Here is a 21,356-nt window from a genome sequence, read left to right as displayed (position 1 = left end):
CTGACTATATATTAAGTAGAAGAATCACTATTTAAAGGTATTCCAAGAATCTGAGCTTTCAGTTTCAGGCTTAGACAAGGCATCTTCCAAATCCATTAATTATAAGGAAATAGAATGCCAAAGCATTCTGTGAATCAAATTTATATTTTTGAATATCTAGTCCCTTATTCTTCAGCATGATAGCTGTAATTTGTGTATATGCCTCAGATTTAGAAACAAACAAACAAACTTTAAGCACAACAAAATAAGGTTAGATTACATGGAAGCATATAGTCTGGTCAAGGCTATGGTTTCTCCACTAGTCATGTATGGATGTGAGAGTTGGACTATAAAGAAAACTGAGTGCTGAAGAATTGATGCTTTTGAACTGTGGTGTTGGAGAAAACTCTTGAGAGTCCCTTGGACTGCAAGGGGATCAAACCAGTCCATCCTAAAGGAGATCAGTCCTGGGTGTTCATTGGAAGGACTTATGTTGAAGCTGAAACTCCAATACTTTGGCTACCTCATGTGAAGAGCTGACTCATTTGAAAAGACCCTGATGGTGGGAAAGATTGAGGGCAGGAGGAGAAGGGGACAACAGAAGATGAGATGGTTGGATGGCATCACAGACTCAATGGACATGGGTTTGGGTAAATTCCAGGAGTTGGTCATGGACAGGGAGGCCTGGCATGCTGTGGTTCATGGGATCGCAAAGAGTTGGACACAGTGAGTGACTGAACTGAACTGAATTAAATTATTACCTTAATTTGGAACCAGAGATTCATTTCTGAATTCTGTTCAATTACTGTGTAATAGGGAACCTTAGCCAGAGTTTTGGTGTCCTTTTGAAATATGTAGGTAATATCACTGATATTAGAAAACCATAGTGATCTGGTTTCTCACCACATGGCTTTTTAAAAATATTTTCCTTGATGTTCTACGGGTGCCAAAGCTTGATTAGAAAATATAAGGGATTTTTGAACTGCCTGGAATATCTATCTGCATAAGAGATCATCAGAAAATCTCAGTAATTTAGGTGTTTGATTCTGGTAATGCCAAAGGTAGTGAAAATCCAGTGTCTTGTTTCATGTGCGTCTCATTTCACTACCTTATTGCTGTCAGCCATGAGTATAATCTTATTATTTTTGTGACAGTTGCTCTAACACCATTTTGTGACAGTTTATTGAGATACATTTTAAACACCATCAATTCCTTTTAAATAAATGACAGTGTGGTTTTTGGTGTATTTATAAAGTTGTGAACTTATTACCACTATTAGATTTAGAAAATCATTAATTCCCCCCAAATTCTGCATTTATTTAAAATAGATACTTAAAAAAATAACAAAGGAAAAGGGGAGAAGCTATAAAACAAGAGATCATAACCATGATGGAAAATTAATTTTTTAGGAATAAACTAAATTTGTAGTAATGATATGGTATTAGATATGCTTCTATCAAAAATACTAACAAAGAAAACAAATTTAAAATTCATTCATGTCAATGTATGACAAAAACCACTACAATATTGTAAAGTAATTAGCCTCCAACTAATAAAAATAAATGTAAAAAAACAAAAAACCATATTTGAATTAGCAATATAAAAAATAAAATAAATAAAATAAAATTCATGTGAAACTGAAAAAAAAAACCCAAATAGCCACAGAAAAGAGACCACCCCACAGGCACAACACTTTCTCATTCCAAACAATATTATAAAGATATTGTAATCAAAACAAAAGGTATAGCTCTGAAAACAGACACATGGACCAATAGAGCAGATTCAACAGCCCAGAAATAAACCCATACACATGTGATCAACTAATATTTCACAGTGGAGTCAAAAATACTCAGTGGAAAAAGGCAGTTTTAAATAATTTTTGCTAAAAAAAAAAAAACAAAAACGGATATTCACATACAAAAGAATGAAACTAGACTCCAATCTAAAAATTAACTGGAAATGGATTAGAGACATGAATATAAGACCTGAAACCATAAAGTTTCTAGAATCTGGGATTTTTAAAATATCACACTAAAAGCATAAACAGTAAAATTAACAATAAGCAAGTGGGACTAATTCAAACTAAAAAGACTAACACAGCAACAGAAATGAGCAATAAAATGAGAAAGCAGCCTATGAAACAAGAGACAATATTTGCGAACCACATATTGCCTGCAAGATTACCATCCAAAATCTCTAAGGAACTTAATATAATTTAGTACAAAAAATGACAATTCAATTAGGCATTGAGCAAAAGCATAGATATTCTATAGACCTGAACAGACATTTTTCCAAATGGGTAAGTACATAACAAGTACTCACCATTCATATTTGTCAGGAAATGCAAATTAAAAATACAGTGAGCTATCACCTCACAGCTGTTAGTATGACTATGATAAAAAGGCAAGAGATAACAAATGCTGGAGAGGATATGGAGAAAGGGGAGCCCTTGTGCACTGTTGGTGGGAATGTAAATCGGTGCAAAACTGTAGAAAACAGTATGGGGATTCCTCAAAACTTTAAAAATAAAAGCACTACAGCACTCCTATGTTCATTTCAGCTTTGTAGCATTATTTACAGTAGCCAAAATATGGAAACAATCTAAACATTTTTCAGTGGGTGAGTGGATAAGAAAATTATGAATACATATACCATGGAATATTATTAAGTCACAAGGAAAAAGGACAACCTGTGATTTGCCTCAACATAAGTAGAACTTGAGGAAATCATGATAAGTGAAGTCAGACAGAGAAAAATGATCACTATTTGAAATCACTTAAAAGTGAAATCTAATAAATAAATAAAATGAACTCATAGAAACAGAGAACAGGTTGGTGGTTGCCAGATGCCAGGGTTGGAAAGTGGGCACAATGGGTAGGTCAAAGTGGTGAAAAGATACAACTTATAGTTCTAAAATAAGTCCTGGGGATGTGATATACATTATGGTGACTATAGCTAACAAGACTGTATTATGTATATGAAATGTGATAAAAGAGTAGATTGTAAAAGTTCTCAATTCAAAATAAGAAAATTTGTAACTATGCATGGTGATGAGTGTTAACTAGAGTTCTTGTGATATTCACTTACAGTATATACAAATTTAAAATCATTGTGCTATGGATTTACATGTGTTCCCTATCCTGATCCCCCCTCCCACCTCCCTCCCCATCCCATCCCTGGCTGATTCATGTCAATGTATGGCAAAAACCACTACAATATTGTAAAGTAATTAGCCTCCAACTAATAAAATAAATGAAAAAATAAAATCATTGTGCTATACACCTGAAACAAAAGTAAATTATTTTGAAGCAGGACAAGAAAAATTTAGCATAAAATTTTCTTTGCCATTTGGGTCACATCCCACCCACCCTTTAGTGTGCATTGCATGTCTACACTGCAGATTAAATAGACACAGTAGAAGACATAGGTGTGCCTACTCAGTCACCAACACAACAAAAACAATTTCCTCCTGGTGCCCACCAGTTAACTCTCAGGAGATAAAATTCCTTCCTTAATTCCTTAAGGGAGCACAATGACCCACTATTTGCTTTCTTGGCCTATGTAAACTGTCAGTATCTTACTTTGCTATATAACCCTTTGATGTATTAATATAACCCCTTGTCTCAAAACTTACACAACTGTATTTTGACTTCTAATGTAGAGAACATTTATCAGAGAAGATAATGGAAGATTGTCTTTATGGAAGATAGTCTCCTGGATTGTAATCCTCACTTTGGCTCAAATAAAATTTTCCTTTTTTTTTTTTTTTTTTGTAGTTTGATTACTGATTAATTTTTCTAGATCCATGAAATTAATATAATGTTACATGTTAATTATATCTAAAAAATCTAACTAAATAAAGTAAGTAGGGTACAGCTTCCTCAAAGATAAATAATATGAAGTCATCCATTTCACAATTAAGTAGGTCCTTTTTAAATAGAAAAAAATCAATCATGGAAAAAAAAAAAACCAAGGGAGTAAATGGACTTGCTACAAGGAAAAAACTGTCAGGGTCAAAACTCACTAGCTGATCTCTAATGCAATTATGAATAGAACAACAAGACAGTAACAAGTTTAAAAGTCTAGAAAGGGTCCTTTAGAGAAAAATCTTCCTTTTTTCCTCTTTGGAAGACAAGATCAGGTGAAATGAAGTTACATTTATTGTATAGTTTCTTGCTCACCACACACCAAGCCCTGCAACCAACCAGCCAACCAACGAAACCTTGATAGTGCGCAGACAGAAAGCCTGAGAAACAGCAGGCTAATCAAAAAAACAAACAAACAAGCAACAACTGGCTGCATATAAGAAGTAAACAAGAGAGAAGTCTGAGGTTATAGAAATTAAGAACACTGTCAGATTTGGGTTTTCCAGATTCTAAAAAAAAAAAAAACTTACTGGCATCAGGCAGAATTTATGTATAAATATGCAGAATATTCCTTTTTTGATATGTTGTCAGGACTCAATCATAAAAAAAGCAAATAAAAGAGAGAAGAAATAAAATTATTATTTTTTCATTCAATACATTTAAGCAACAGGAGTTTGTGTTCTCTCTTAAAAGTACTTTTTTGTAAGTTTTCATAGTCAGATATTTACACTTTACATATGAAATGAGTATTTTTATTGCATGCACGTTTCTCTTACCTAAAACCTTGCTCTAATGCTCATCCCATTCCAGAAATAAATAATATGAATATATCTTTTCACTCATTGCATATAAAAACCGATTCTCCAGCTTCTACATAAAAGTCATGCTGTCTGTCAGTCCTGATGTGGTGCCAGGAACTTATGAAGAAGTAGGAAGGCCAGCACACAATCTTTCAATAACATTCTGGTAGGAGAACCAGTGTGAGTATATAAATGGGATATTGAGGAGTTCAGCCACCATTTCTCCGCAGAAGCTTAAAGGGTAAGCAATACAGATACCAAACTTGGTTGTCCGTAGCCTGCTGAGTAACTCCTTATTTGTGACAGCACTGGCACATACTCTTTTGTCTGATATTAATAAACTGCTGATCACTTTTGTTAGTTTTTCTCGGAAGTCCCACCATGAAAGTTTTGGAACTTCAAAACAAATGTATAGAGACCAGTATCAAGCTCTTCTGTGAAAGCTTCTTAGTTACTGAAAGTTGGAGGATCTCCACATTAAAGGGAATCTTTATATGATCCAACAGACAGGTTGGTGAGGGTACCAGGATGGTTATCTCATGCCCACGAAGATGGAGCTCTTCCAGAATAACTTCTAAATTAATCCAGTGAATAAAATCCACAGGCCATACAAGTACCTTCCCAGTCCTTCCAGAGTCAAAGAACCACAGATGTAGCAGGCAAAGGACACAGAAGCCGTGTGCAGCCTTCGTGATTAGCTCTCTTGCTCAAAGCAAATCTGGGTTAAGCCAAGTGCATTACAGTCACAATCCAGTGATCTGTCCTTGACCTTCAAAATCAATTTTTAGTAGGTTGGGCTGAGCTTTGACAAATCAACCACAGGGCAATAAAACAAATTAAGAAAAAAAAATTTAAAGGGGAAAAAGATTAAAATGCAATGTAACTGTTTTGAAGAGAAGAAAGAGTTAAGTCAATAAAGTAAGTTAGAGAAAAAAAGAATAAGAGTTTTCAATTTTATTTTAGAAGATATCAAAAGAAAGAAGTTTAAAGACAAAACCATAATAATCTCTGGTAATATTTTAAAAACTCCATTATCATGTGATGAATATTCACTTCAGACTAATTTTTTTTTTTGGCTGGGACATCTTCTCTGGTTTTCTTGAATGCCCATTTGAACAAATAATTTGAACCACTTGAATCTGAAAACTACTCATAGCTTAAAATTATAAAGAATTCTCTTCAGTTTACAGGGCATTATTCCTTATGAGTGAAAGCAAGAATATAATCTGTTTTAAATTGTTATGATCTGCTTTGAATTTAGGTAAGACATAAATAGGAAGCAAACAATCTTTAGCAAAGAATCTTGTGATCTCTAGAAGATCATTTTATCTCCTCCTTGTTTGTGGAAAAATGAAACTGACATCTTTTTCAAGAGTAAAATTAAAATCTCATGGGATTGCAAATTGTTTGGGTTATCTATGGTAATTTTCACACTGTCCACAGGCTGAAATAAGATTAGCAAAAATTCTATGCTGTCTAACTCTATATTTTGAAAAATTTTCACCATTCTCATTTCAGGAAAGTGATGGTGTTAGTAGAAGGAGAGGTTTGGAGGAAAGAGAGAATGACAAGGAAAAATGAATAGTATCATAATCATAATAATTTGTAACTATAATATTAGTAGCTACTGTTATTACATTGCAAAATGAGATTTGAATCCAAGTCAATGATTGTGAAGATTTCATTATGTAAAGAAACCAGTTTCAAACCATTAACTTTTCTATTAATTATTAGGCTCTCAGAAAATTTCAGTACTTTTTAAAGAATTAAGACATTTGACAAAATATGTCAGTATTTTGTATATTGACTTCCCATTCAATATGTGGTTTGCAAACGTGTCTCCCATTCTGTTGGTTGTGTTTTAATCTTGTTGAAGTCTTCTTTTGCTGTGCAGAAGCTCTAAAGTTTGATGTAATCCTACTGTTGATGTTTCCCTTTTTATGATTTTGGTGTTATATCCAAGAAAATTGTTTTCGAGACAAATGTCAAGTAGCTTTTTCCCTACACTCATTTTTTTCTTTTTAAAGAGTATTAAGGTATCTATCTTATGTTTAAATCTTTGATACATCTTGAATTAATTTTTGTGAAAGGTATAAATTATGGATCTCTACTATTTTTGCTTGTGTTTATCTAGTTTTCTCAGAAGAGAAAAAACAGATGAATATTTCCCCATTGGTTGTTCTTATCTTCATTGTTAGTTATCTGACTACAAATACAAAGTTTTAATTCTGGACCTTGCATAGTCTTTTGCTATTCTATGTTTTCATATTTAGGCCAATACCATATTATTTTAAATACCACAACTTCGAAGTATAATTTGAAATTGGGAGGTGTGATGCTTTTGCTTTTATTAGTGTGGGTATTTTAGCAACATTAATTCTTGAGATTCATGAAAACAGGATATTTTCTCATTTGTGTTTTCCTCTATTTCCTTCAACAAAGTCTTGCAGTTATAATATGCCAATTTTTCACTTCATTGGTTAAATTTACTTCTATTATTTTCTTGCTTTTGACACAATCATAAATGAGATTTTTTCCAAATGTTTTATTAGTAGTATAGAGAAATTCAATTCATTTCTGTATGTTGATTTTGGCATGGCATATATATATGCTCGGTGCTCAGTCACTCAGTTATGTCCAACTCTTTCAATCCCACAGATTGTATACTGTGAAGCTCCTCTGTCTATAGGATTTTCCAGGCAAGAATACTGGAGTGGGTTGCCATTTCCTACTCCAGGGGATCTTCCTGACCCAAGATGCATCTCCTGCATCTCCTGCATTGGCAGGCAGATTCTTTACCACTGAGCCACCTGGGAAGCATGTTGATTTTATATCTTACTGGATTTATTTTACTTCATCAGGTTTTGGGTTGAATCTCTGGGATTTTGTTGTTGTTGCTCAGTCTCTAAGTTGTGTCTGACTCTTTGTGACCTCATGGATTGCAGCACACCAGGCTCCTCTGTCTTCCACTATCTCTTGGAGTTTGTTCAAATTCATGCCTATTGAGTCGGTGATGTTACATAATTATTTCATCCTCTGCCACTCCCTTCTCCTTTACCTTCAATCTTTCGCAGCATTAGGGTCGTTTCCAAGGAATCGACTCTTCAGATCAGGTGGCCAAAGTGTTGGAGCTTCAGCTTCAGCATCAGTCCTTTGAATGAATATTCATGATTGCACAAGAAATCATGTCATCTGCAAAAAATGACAATTTTATTTCTTTCTTTCTTATTCAAAAGCCTTTTCTTTTTCTTGCCTAGTTGGCCTAGCTAGGACATCTAGTACTGTGTTGAAATGAATGTGAGTGAGCATCCTTGTCTTTTTCCTGTTCTTAGAGAAAAAATCTTTCAAATTTTTACTGTTGAGCATGTTAACTTTGGATTTGTCATATACAATCTTTATTATGTTGAAGTATGCTCCTTCTGTATGAAATATGTACAGGACTTTTATCAGGAAAGGATGTAACATCTTGTCAAATGTTATTCTACAACTATTGATTTGATCATGTTATTTTGTCTTTCATTCTATCAAAAGTCTAACTACCTAAATGGAGAAGTGATTATTTTCTCAGTCATGTCTGACTCTTTGTTACTACATGGATAGCAGTCCACCAGGCTCCTCTGACTATGGAATTCTCCAGGCAAGAACACTGGAATGGGTAGCCATTCCCTTCTCCAGAGGATCTTCCCATCCCAGTGACTGAATCTGGGTCTCCTACATTGCAGGTGGATTCTTTACTGTCTTAGCCACCAGGGAAACCAATGCACTGCATTTATTGATTTGGGTATGTTGCATCTCAAGGATAAATTCCACTTGGTCATTGTATATAATTATTTTAGCGTGTTCTTGAATTTGGCTTCTTGATATTTGGATGAGAATTTTTGCATCTATATTCATTCTGAATATTGGCTTATAGCTTTCTTTACTTAGAGTATCATTTACTTAGAGTATCATACATGTGTCAAAGTAACACTAGTCTTGTAAATTGAGTTTGAAAGTGTTCCCTCTCTTCTCTTTAACTTTTTTGGAATTATGAAGGACTTGCATTAATTATTTCTAAATATTTCATAAAATTCATTAGTGAAGGCATCTGATCCTAGGGTTTTCTGTGTTGGCAAATTTTTGATTACTGAGTCAATCTCTTTATTCATTATGGCTGTTCAGATTTTCTATTCCTCCTGATTCAGTTTGTTAGGTTGTGTGTTTCTTGGAATTTTTCCTTTTCTTCTTGGTGTGTAATTTGTTGGCATATAATTCTATACAGTAGTTTTTTATGACACTATGTATTTCTATTGTATCAGTTGTAATGTTTCCTCTTTCGTTTTTGATTTTATTTATATGAGTCCTCTTCTTTCCTTTGTTAGTCTAGCTACAGGTTGCCATTTTTGTTTATCTTTGTGAAAAGAGAGAGAAATACAAATACTGTATAATATTCTTTGTATGTGGAATCTAAAAAAGTCAAACTTCCAAAAATAAGGAGTAATATGGTGGTGACCAAAATCTGAGGATTGGGAGAATAAATGAGGTTTCTAAGGATACAAACTTGCATGTCATTGTGAAGAAATCTTAGAGAGCTAAGGTATAAAATAGTAAGTATAGACAAAAATATTATATTATAATTATCAAGGGTGCTACCAGACTAGATCTTAATTATTCCATCCACAAAAAAAAAGAAATAATAATTAGGTGACAGAAGAGAAGTGAAAACTATCATTAAAATGGAAGGGCTTCCCTGATGGCTTAGATGGCAAAGAATCTACCTGCAATGCAGGACACCTGGGCTTGATCCCTGGGTTGGGAAGATCCTTTGGAGAAGGGAATGGCAACATGTTCCAGTATTCTTGCCTATAGAATTCCATGGACAGGCCATGGGGTCACAAACAGTCGGACATGACTGACAGACTAAACCAGCAAGAACAACTACAATATTTAAAAGTATCAAATCAATCCTTTATACCACTTAAATAATTTTTTATGTCAAACATATATCATCCTTCAAAAAAAAAATATATGAATTTTAAACTGAGAAGATCCCTAGATAGAGAGTATATCTTATTTCCTGTTTATAATTTTTCATACTTTGCATACATTGTTGCCATGAGCTCAAATTATTTTCATAAAGATGCCAGTGAGTGAGAATAACCAATCTATATCAGTGATTTTTTTTTAACTTTTCTGTGGTGTATAAATAATTTTTTATCAGAAGATAATTGTTTTACAATGTTGTGTTTATTTCTGCCATACAGCCAGTGTGAATCAGTCATAAGTATGCATGTATTTCCTCTCCCTTGAACCTTCCTCCCCACTTATCCCACCCCCCAGGTCCTCACAGAGCACTAGGCTGAGCTCCATGTGTTATATGAAACTTCCCACTAGCTATCTATTTTACACATGATCTTGGTGCTCAGTCACTCAGTTGTGTTCAACTCTTTGCAACTCCATGGACTATAGCCCACCAGGCTCCTCTGTTCATAGGACTTTCCAGGAAATAGTACCAGAGTGAATTGCTGTTTCCTACTTCAGGGGAAACTTCCCAACCCAGGGATTGAACCCATGTCTCCTGCATCTACTGCACTGGGAGGTGGATTCTTTACGACTGCCACCTGGGAAGCCCACTTTACACATGGTAAGCATCCAGATAGCATATTAAAAAGCAGAGATATTACTTTGCCAACAAAGGTCTGTCTGGTCAAGGCTATGGCTTTTCCAGTTGTCATGTACGGATGTGACAGTTGGACTGTAAGGAAAGCTGAGTGCCAAAAAATTGATGCTTTTGAACTATGGTGTTGGAGAAGACTCTTGAGAGTCCCTTGGACTGCAAGGAGCTCCAACCAGTCCATCCTAAAGGAGGTCAGTCCTGAGGGCTCATTGGAAGGACTGATGCTGAAGCTGAAATTGCAATACTTCGGCCACCTTATGCAAAGAGTTGATTCATTGGAAAAGACCCTGATGCTGGGAGGGATTGGGGGCAGGAGGAGAAGGGGACGACAGAGGATGAGATAGCAGGATGGCATCACCGACTCGATGGGCATGAGTTTGAGTAAACTCCGGGAGTTGGTGATGGACAGGGAGGCCTGGCGTGCTGCGATTCATGAGGTCGCAAATAGTCGGACGTGACTCAGCGACTGGATGGAACTGAACTGAACTGAACTGAAGCATGTCTTTCCTTGCTACTCTCAATTCATCTCACCGTCTCCTTCCCCTGCTATGTCTAAAATTTTTAAAGAAAGGATGTATTACCATAATATGATAAGGATGTGTCTTCCACATAGAGATGAAGCAGGTTTAAATAGCAAAATGATGAGACGAAATACTGAAGATAGGTAACTTTAAATGCTGCTACAGGTAACTGGAAATACACACAATACCTGGATGTACTATGTGAGTCATAGGAAAGTTCAGTAAATTTAATACTGAGATTGATATCATCAGTGTGAAATTATACTTTGAAGAATACTATATATTGTGTAGTCTGCAAGGTTAAAGTTTGAGAAAATTCTTCTTTTCTTTTTTCTGTTAAAAAAAGTCTTCAAAAAGTTTTATGACAATAAGTAGGATCAGAAAGTATACATTTTATGATGGAAGAGCAGGGTTATTATTTTCCAGAGAGAAAAGAATAATATATTTAAAACAAAAAAGAAATTTAAAAGGTAAGAACATGGTTTTGACTAGATAATCAGAAAATTTTTGCCTCTTATATTATTATTATTTTGGTAATAGAATACATTGAGCAATGTTGAATTATTATAGTGTAAATGGTAACAAAAATGTTACATTAGAAAATGTGAAGGACTACAAGACACAATAATTCTGAAACAATCACTGGAAAATTATTTTTTGTAGGAGAGTACACTGAGCAATGTGGGCTTATTCCATTCTAGGTAGCAATAAAACTATTTTTAATTGGCAAAGATCTGGGACTATTGGATAGAATAATTCTGAAATAGTTCCAGGCAAACACAGCTTCACCAGGAGTTCTGATAAATTTGAAGTGAGCTACATGAAAGGTGACCAGATCCCTGGGGCACCTCTCCCACTGTGGGGCAGGTATTCTCTGGGAAACTCAGTGAGGTCATGATGATGGTTCCTCACAGCAGTTATAACACATATCACATCTTACTGTGAAATCAGTTATTCAATATGAGGGTAGGGCAAAGGGTGTCATATTTAAATAAACTCATCAATATGGTCATCACTGACTCAATGAACATGAGTTTGAGCAAATTCTGGGAGATGGTGAAGGACAGGGAAGCCTAGCAATGCTGCAGTCCATGGGGTCAAAAAGAGTCAGACCCTACTGAAGTGACTTAGCATGCATGCATTAAGAACAAAGTTAAAGTACGAAACCATGAACCCTATGAACACTCATCTGCACACTTACAACTTTCCTTCATTTCCTCAAATGTTTTAAATTCCTTCTAAGTTGATTTATATTTAGTAAGTCACTGTGAAAAAATTCATCTCAAATACTCATTACATTTAAAACTTCCCAAATTTTCTGTGTTAATATTTTAATCCAATTAGTGATAAAAATTAAGCATCCAAAATTTCCTTATTTACCCAATTACAAGTATGTAGATAATACTAAGAATGTAGGATACCTTCTTAGTTCTTTAGGTGGTGTTTGTTTTTGTCTTATTTGGAAGAACTGTAAAATCAGAAAGCAACTTGTGTAGCATGGATGGACCTAGAGATTGTCACACTAAGTAAATCAGACAGGGAATAACGAATTTCACATGACATTGCTTATCTGTTAGGTCTAAAAATAGAATATATATGAGTTTATTTACAAAACAGAAGTAGAGTAACAGATGTTATAGATGTACAAAATGAACTTATAGTTATCAGATGGTAGGGTGAGGAGGGATAAATTGGAAGATTGGGATTGACATATACCCACCGTTATATATAAAATAAATGACTAATAAGGACATACTGTATAGCAAAGGGAAGTCTACTCAATATTCTTGTACTCTTATAATAGCTTATATGGAAAAGAATCTAAAAAAGAGTGAATATATGTATATGTGATAACTGATTCACTTTGCTGTACATCTGAAATTAACACAGCATTCTAAATCAACTACACTCCAACATTTTTTTTTAAAGCTATTGATTTGAAGAGACATATTGGGATATTCCTATATAAAAGCTAAATTTTCTGAAGCCAGAAGCATTTTTTTCCAAATCACTTCATTATTTTATTTTATTAATACTATTACTGTAAAGTAATAACTATTACAGTTAAATTAATTAATTTTGTTAATACTATTACTGTCTGACTACACCAAAGCCTTTGATTGTGTGGATCACAATAAACTGTGGAAAATTCTTAAAGAGATGGGAATACCAGACCACTTGACTTGCCTCCTGAAAAATTTGTATGCCAGGTCAACAAGCAACAGTTAGAATTGGATATGGAACAGTGGACTGCTTCCAAATTGGGAAAAGAGTAGGTCATGGCTGTATATTGTCATCCTGTTTATTTAACTTCTATGCAGAGTATTTCATGTGAAATGCCGGGCTGGATGAAGCACATGCTGGAATCAAGATTGCCGGGAGAAAAATCAATAACCTCAATTGCATAGATGACACCAACCTAATGGCAGAAAGTGAAGAAGAATTAAAGAGCTTCTTGATGAAAGTGAAAGAGGAGAGTGAAACAGTTGGCTTAAAACTCAACATTCAAAAAACAAAGATCATGGCATCTGGTCCCATCACTTCATGGCAAATACATGGGGAAACAATAGAAACAGTGGCAGATTTTCTCTTCTTGAGTTCCAAAAATCACTGCAGATGGTGACTACAGCCATGAAATTGAAAGATGCTTGCTCCTTGGAAGAAAAACTATGACCAACTTAGATAGCATGTTAAAAAGCAGAGACATTACTTTGCCAACAAAGGTTCATCTAGTCAAAGCTATGGTTTTTCCAGTAGTCATGTATGGATGTGAGCGTTGGACCATAGAGAATGTTGAGCATTGAAGAACTGATGCTTTTGAACTTTTGTGTTGTAGAAGACCCTTGAGAGTCCCTTGGACTGCAAGGAGATCGAACCAGTCCATTCTAAAGGAAATCAGCCCTGAATATTCATCAGAAGGACTGATGCTGATGCTGAAACTCCAATACTTTGGCCACCTGATGCGAAGAACTGACTCATTGGAAAAGACACTGATGCTGTGAAAGATTGAAGGTAGGAGGAGAAGGGGAGGACAGAGGCTGAAATGGTTGGATGGCATCACCGACTCGATGGACATTAGTTTGAGCAAGCTCTGGGTGGTGGTGATTGACCACCTGGTGATAGATAAGCTTGGCATGCTTCAGTCTGTGAAGTTGCTAAGTCAGACATGACTGAGCGACTGAACCAATGATTGTTAAGGGCTTCACTAGTGGCTCAGTCAAGAATCTGTCTGCAATGCAGGAGACATGGATTATTAATAATATCTTAGCTATGATGTATATATTTTCCTCCTTTTGTTTCACAATGACTTTGGAAAGAAAACATCTTGAGAATATATTGGTTGTAAGAGCATAGTCCCCATATGTGGTTTTAAAAGTGGCATTTTTAAATTTTTGCACAAATTTTACAGTAAATAAACACAATAAGAAGAATTTTTTCTTACTTTTTAAAAGAAGTATGTTTCACTTGGTAGTTTTATATAAAAGTACATTTCTCTAATATCCTTGTATATATTTTTTTTAATTTTTAATAATCTAAAACAGATGCTGGGAAAGATTGAACACAGGAGGGGAAGGGACGACAGAGGATGAGATGATTGGATGGCATCACTGACTCAGTGGACATGAGTTTGAGCAGGCTTTGGGAGTTAGTGATGGACAGGGAAGCCTTGTATGCTGCAGTCCATGGGGTCACAGAGTTGAACACGACTGAGTGACTGAACTGAACTAACTGAAAGCTGGTGTTTAAAAATGAAGATAAATTTTAAGTTAATGCGTATTGAATATTTGGGTTTCCCAGATCACACTAGCCATAAAGAGACCCATCTGCCAATGCAGGCAACATAAGAAACATTGGGTTGATCCCTGGTTCAGGAAGATCCCCTAGAGGAGGGAATGGCAACCCATTTTTTACAGAAGAGAAAAGTTACCTCCTTTGTTATTGCTACAGTGCAATGCTACCACACTTTTGTGAATCAGAATCTGTGAGCTATATATCTTTATTTATCCTTCCTCCTTGTCTGTTAGTCCATGATCGTTTCGAAAGTAGAAAGAGCTGTAACTCCAAAGCCTGCAACTGAAATGTTGAGTACATTCTATATTATAATATGGCTAAAAAGAAAAATAATAACAATATTAGGAAACATTCACTGATGTATACTAGGAATGCATCTAAGAATCAATATATCATCTCTCTAGATAATCATATAAGCTACTATTGCTGTGCAATTCATTTAACAATGAAAATCTGAGCAAGGGAAAATAAAAAAGCAGTCAGCAAGATAAGTATCAGATTCAGGATTCAAACCAATGCAATTCACTTCCACGCTTTAATCACTGCTTTGTCACCACAAAATAATTTTTTTTGTTGCAAAAATTTTGCTAAAAAAAAAGAAAGAAAGAAAGAAAGAAGGGGGAAAGAAAGTAGCTGTATCTGGGTCCTGAAGCAGTAATAGATGGAATTATTCCAGTTTATTCCAATAGGAAGGAGTTATGTTAAGGCCTCCACCCTCCTGTGATGCAAAGTATTGGAGTTTCAGCTTCAACATCAGTCCTTCCGATGAACACTCAGGACTGATCTCCTTTAGGATGGACTGGCTGGATCCCCTTGCAGTCCAAGGGACTCTCAAGAGTCTTTTCCAACACCACAGTTCAAACTCATCAATTCTTCGATGCTCAGCTTTCTCTATAGTCCAACTCTCACATCCATACATGACCACTGGAAAAACCATAGCCTTGATTAGATGGGACTTTGTTGACAAAGTAATGTCTCTGTTTTTAAATATTCTGTTTAATTTGGTCATAACTTTCCTTCCAAGGAGTAAGTGTCTTTTAATTTCATGGCTGCAATCACCATCTGCATTGATTTTGGAGCCCAGAAAAATAATGTCAGCCACTGTTTCCCCATCTATCTGCCATGAAGTGATGGGACTGGATGCCATGATCTTAGTTTTCTGAATGTTGAGCTTTAAGCCAACTTTTTCACTCTCCTCTTCTCCTTTCATCAGGAGGCTCTTTAGTTCTTCTTCACTTTCTGCCAGAAGGGTGATGTCATCTGCATAGCTGAGGTTATTGATATTTCTCCTGCCAATCTTGATTCCAGCTTGTGCTACCTCCAGCCCAGAGTTTCTCATGATGTACTCTGCATATAATTTAAATAAGCAGGGTGACAATATACAGCCTTGATGTAATGGACATGAGTTGGTTCAAAATTGAGAAAGGAGTATTCCAAGGCTATATATTGCCACCCTGCTTACTTTAACTTATATGCAGAGGATATCATGTTGGATGAATATGATGAACAGGCTGGATGAACACAAGCTGAAATCAAGTTTGTGTGAGAAATATGAGTAACCTCAGATATGCAGATGACATCACCTTTATGGCAGAAAGTGAAGAGGAACTAAGGAGCTTCTTGATGAAAGTGAAAGAGGAGAGTGAAAAAGCTGATTTGGAAATCAACATCCAAAAAACTAAGATCATGGCATCCAATCCCATCACTTCATGGCAAATAGATGGGGAAATAATAGAAACGGTGGCAGATTTTCTTCTCTTGGGTTCCAAAATCACTGTAGATAGTGACTGCGGCCATGAAATTAAAAAATGCTTGCTCCTTAGAAGAAAAGCTAGGACAAACCTAGACAGTGTGTTAAAAAGCAGAGACATTACTTTGCCAATAAAGGTCCATCTAGTCAAAGCTATGGTTTTTTCCAGTAGTCATGTGTGGATGTGAAAGTTGGACTATAAAGAAAGCTGAGCATCAAAGAATTGATGCTTTTGAACTGTGCTGTTGGAGAAAACTCTTGAGAGTCCCTTGGACTGCAAGGCGATCAAACCACTAAATCTTAAAGAAAACCAGTCCTAAATATTCATCTAAAGGACTGAAGCTGAAGCTGAAACTCCAATTCTTTGGCCACCTGATGCCAAAAGCCAATTCATTGAAAAGACCTTGATGCTGGGAAAGATTGAGAGCAGGGGCTGAAGGGGAGGACAGAGGATGAGATGGTTGGATGGAATCACCAAATCAATGGACATGAGTTTGAGCAAACTTCAAGAGATAGTGAAGGACAGGGAAGCCTGGCGTGCTGCAGTCCATGAGGTCTCAAATAGTCAGACATGACTGAGTGCCTGAACAACAGCAAATGTATAGCCTGCTTCTTTCTCTGGCAGCTGGCTGAGTGCTATAGAGACCAGACAGAGACACATGTGAACAATGAAAATTATTTATGTGGTATGTCCATATTTAATGTGGAAGATCTTTACAATCTTTGGAAAACTATTTCTTATTCAGCTCTTCACATGAACCATCAGGCATTTTTTCATTCTCCATGAGCAACAAAGTGGATTCTGAACTGACACATTTTGTGTATTAAGCCCTATCACCTGAATCTTTCCTGGAGGGTGAAGATCATCAATTAGTAAAGAAATAACATATTAAAAGGCCATAAATTGGAGTAAAAATGTCACAAATATAAAAGATACAAACCTAAAAATATGAAGATGGAAAAAAGAGAAAATGACCATTTAGAATGTAATATTCATCATATAATTAATCAATTATACAGAAATATTGGCCTAGAAATATATCAGTTACTTTGAGTTTGTAATACATGGAAAATGTATTCATCTAATGAATAGTTGATGGTTGAGTGACTGCAGAGGTAAGGTTATCTTAGTAGATAGGTAACACTTTCACATACCTAGCTTTTTATCTTTGGTTTTTTTGTATGTTTACTTAAATTTTAAAACTGCTTGAATGTTTTGAACATCTTGAACTCCAGAATCCTGAAGCTTCATTCCCATATCCTCTAGGAAAAACTGTATACAGTGAACAATATTCATACAGTTACAAATTTTCTTTTTCTATTTTACTTTTCTGGCATATACACTACACAATGTGAGTTGATGGGGAAAGCTATAATGTACCTGATAAGAAGCTATCAAAATTTTGAATTGCCTCACTTATTCTTACCAACCTAAGATAATTTCATGACCCTGGTAGATTCATTATAAGAACTAAATCAGCTTAACACTTGAACTGTATTGACTCCCACTTATCTTTTTGTACTATAGTGGTGCTTGGAGTCTACAGAGATTAATGCCAGTTCAAAATGATTTCAATTCCCAGGTGGTATTAGTGGTAGAGAACCTTCCTGGAAATGCATCAGATACAAGAGTTGGACACGACTGAGCACTTATCAGCAGAAGATATCTAAATACTCCATTCTGGATTATTTACACAATGGTAAATATATCCTGTGTGACTTCCTCCAATAATGAAATATTTGGAATTGCAATTGGAACAAATTTCTGATTTGTGAGAAAAGATTGCTTCAACACAAACTGACTAATTAGAGAGGGATGTCCTAAGAAATGCTCATAGGAAGAACATGGAACAGCAGGTCAGATTGCATCATATTTTCCAGTAAGAAGAAGAAAAATGAATATCACTTCAAACAAAATTATTGTATGGACACAGAAATGATGAGTGTGTCCATGATCAAGTTTGCATTTATAATTCTGAAATGAGCATAATCGGGTCATGGAGCCATTTCTTTGTAATAAACATTGGCAGATACTATTCTCCCATATATGAATTTCTGAGTGTCTGGTGAAGTCGCTCAGTCATGTCTGACTTTTTGCGACCCCATGGACTGTAGCATACCAGTCTCCTCTGCCCACAGGATTTTCCAGGCAAGGGTACTGGAGTGGGTTGCCATTTCCTTCTCCAGAGGATCTTCCTGACCCAGGGATCGAACTTAGGTCTCCCATATTACAGGCAGACACTTTACCGTCTGAGCCAGCAGGGAAGCCTCTGAGTGTCTAAGTAGAAAGTAATTGTGGAACAATATTGTCTTTGTAAGTATGTAAAAATAAGTTGTGAATTCGTATTTCTATTTTAAGGTTCTCCAGAGAAATGGCATTTTGTTTTGTGAACACTGGAATGGAAGCTAGACACAACTGACAAAGGAATGGACAAGGAATAATAGTAATGGAAGTGATTTCTTCTATCTCCCACACAGGTAATATGGTACCATTATGACACCTAGGCAGCGAACCCTCCCGCAGTTCCTAATAATTATGGATAAGATAGCAGCTTTCTATTAATAAAAGAAGGAAGATCTAGTGTGTGTTCCAAACTCTCCATGAGTTTGAAGATCCTCCCTAATACTACCTACATGATGAGATTTTATGTCTGGAGTCCTGGAAAATAGACAAGATCTAAAATGTAGTATGATCACAATAAACTGTGTAAAATTCTGAAAGAGATGGGAATACCAGACCACCTGACCTGCCTCTTGAGAAACCTGTATGCAGGTCAGGAAGCAACAGTTAGAACTGGACATGGACCAACAGACTGGTTCCAAATAGGAAAAGGAGTACGTCAAGGCTGTATATTGTCACCCTGCTTATTTAACGTATATGCAGAGTACATCATGAGAAATGCTGGGCTGGAAGAAGCACAAGCTGGAATCAAGATTGCTGGGAGAAATATCAATAACCTCAGATATGCAGATGACACCACCCTTATGGCAGAGAGTGAAGAGGAACTAAAAAGCCTCTTGATGAAAGTGAAAGAGGAGAGTGAAAAAGTTGGCTTAAAGCTTAACATTCAGAAAACTAAGATCATGGCATCTGGTCCCATCACCTCATGGGAAATAGATGGGGAGACAATGGAAACGGTGGCAGACTTTATTTTGGGGGGCTCCAAAATCACTGCGGATGGTGACTGCAGCCATGAAATTAAAAGACACTTACTCCTTGGAAGGAAAGTTATGACCAACCTAGATAGCATGTTAAAAAGCAGAGACATTACTTTGCCAACAAAGGTCTGTCTGGTCAAGGCTATGGTTTTTCCAGTGGTAATGTATGGATGTGAGAGTTGGACTGTGAAGAAAGCTGAGCACTGAAAAATTGATGCTTTTGAACTGTGTTGGAGAAGACTCTTGAGAGTCCCTTGAACTGCAAGGTGATCCAACCAGTCCATCCTAAAGGAGATCAGTCCTAGGTATTCATTGGACGGACTGATGCTGAAGCTGAAACTCCAATACTTTGGCCACCTCGTGCAAAAAGTTGACTCATTGGAAAAGACACTGATGCTGGGAGGGATTGGGGGCAGGAGGAGAAGGGGATGACAGAGGATTAGATGGCTGGATGGCATCACCAACTTGATGGGCATGAGTTTGAGTAAACTCCAGGAGTTGGTGATCGACAGGGAGGCCTGGTGTGCTGCGATTCATGGGGTCACAAAGAGTCGGACGTGACTGAGTGACTGAACTGAACTGAACTGAGCTGAACTGAATCAAGGCAAAAGATCTAAGACGTGAGTAAGATTCCCTCCATGGAAGCATCATAATTTACCATCTGACAATTGCTTTAAGGATGAAAGGTAAATGCCTGCATTGCATGGTGTCATACTGACTCCTGACATCATATATGAGGGGATTACATTTGAGGATATAAAAAGATCACCTCTGGGAATAATTATGGAGGACTTGAGAGTGAAGCATTAAGATTTCCACATCTCTGGCCACATTTACACCCAGCATCTAAAACCATGGCAGAATTGGGATGAGACTCAGAATCAAAGAACTGTGGAGGAAATGAAACTGAGAAGCAAAAAGTCAGAGATATTCAATGTGCATTGCAGAACTGGTGATTTTCTACTCCATAGGCAGCAGACTCTTCTAAGTCCCAACTGTATTGCTATTCAAAATACCACAGTTAATATTCCCATAAATTTAAGGAATATGGTAGATCTGAATCTGAAGGTGAAATCATCAGTTTTGGTAAAGTAGGTAGAACATTACAGAAACAAACATTTCCTTCAGATAAAAGGGAAGCAAGTTTAAAAATAAAATCATGAAACCATATTAATCACTTTTTATTTATAACATATAGAACTTGAATTTATGTTCACACATATGTGCACGTACACATGTATGAAAATACTTGTACCTACCTATTATTATTTTCAAATAAGTCATGATACCCAAAAAAAAAAACTTAGCAGAATTTCCTCACATAGCCACATATAAATTATAAGTATTCATAGTTTTATCCACATACCTACGGACACCTCATCTTTGATAAAGGAGGCAAGAATATACAATGGAAAAAAAGACAACCTCTTTAACAAGTGGTGCTGGGAAAACTGGTCGACCACTTGTAAAAGAATGAAACTAGAACATTTTCTAACACCATACACAAAAATAAACTCAAAATGGATTAAAGATCTAAATGTAAGACCAGAAACTATAAAACTCCTAGAGGAGAACATAGGCAAAACACTCTCCAACAGAAATCACAGCAGGATTCTCTATGACCCACCTCCCAGAATATTGGAAATAAAAGCAAAAATAAACAAATGGGACCTAGTGAAACTTAAAAGCTTTTGCACAACAAAGGAAACTATAAGCAAGGTGAAAAGACAGCCCTCGGATTGGGAGAAAATAACAACAAACGAAGCAACAAAGGATTAATCTCAAAAATATACAAGCAACACCTCCAGCTCAATTCCAGAAAAATAAATGACC

The 21,356-nt window shown here is 36.0% G+C and overlaps 1 protein-coding gene and 2 pseudogenes across 4 annotated transcripts in view; all 3 read right to left on the bottom strand.

The window, feature by feature from the left end:
• LOC110124514 (UDP-glucuronosyltransferase 2B17-like) overlaps positions 1-4,775 on the bottom strand; it is a 72,692-nt gene extending 67,917 nt beyond the window's left edge. For all 4 annotated transcript variants that reach the window (XM_070458328.1, XM_070458331.1, XM_070458329.1 and 1 more), the window contains exon 1: positions 4,622-4,775. The gene's annotated coding sequence lies outside the window, so the exon portion shown is untranslated. The remainder of the gene's footprint in view (positions 1-4,621) is intronic.
• Positions 1,848-20,236, bottom strand: LOC110150321 (UDP-glucuronosyltransferase 2C1-like; annotated as a pseudogene).
• Positions 20,237-20,304: 68 nt separating this feature from the next.
• LOC110150325 (UDP-glucuronosyltransferase 2C1-like) overlaps positions 20,305-21,356 on the bottom strand; it is a 28,837-nt pseudogene continuing 27,785 nt past the window's right edge.

Source organism: Odocoileus virginianus, chromosome 29 (genome assembly GCF_023699985.2).
Source record: "Odocoileus virginianus isolate 20LAN1187 ecotype Illinois chromosome 29, Ovbor_1.2, whole genome shotgun sequence".
Classification (NCBI taxonomy): Eukaryota; Metazoa; Chordata; class Mammalia; order Artiodactyla; family Cervidae; genus Odocoileus; species Odocoileus virginianus.
The sequence above is the reverse complement of the archived record's forward strand: the minus strand, read 5'-3'. Positions and strand labels throughout refer to the sequence as shown.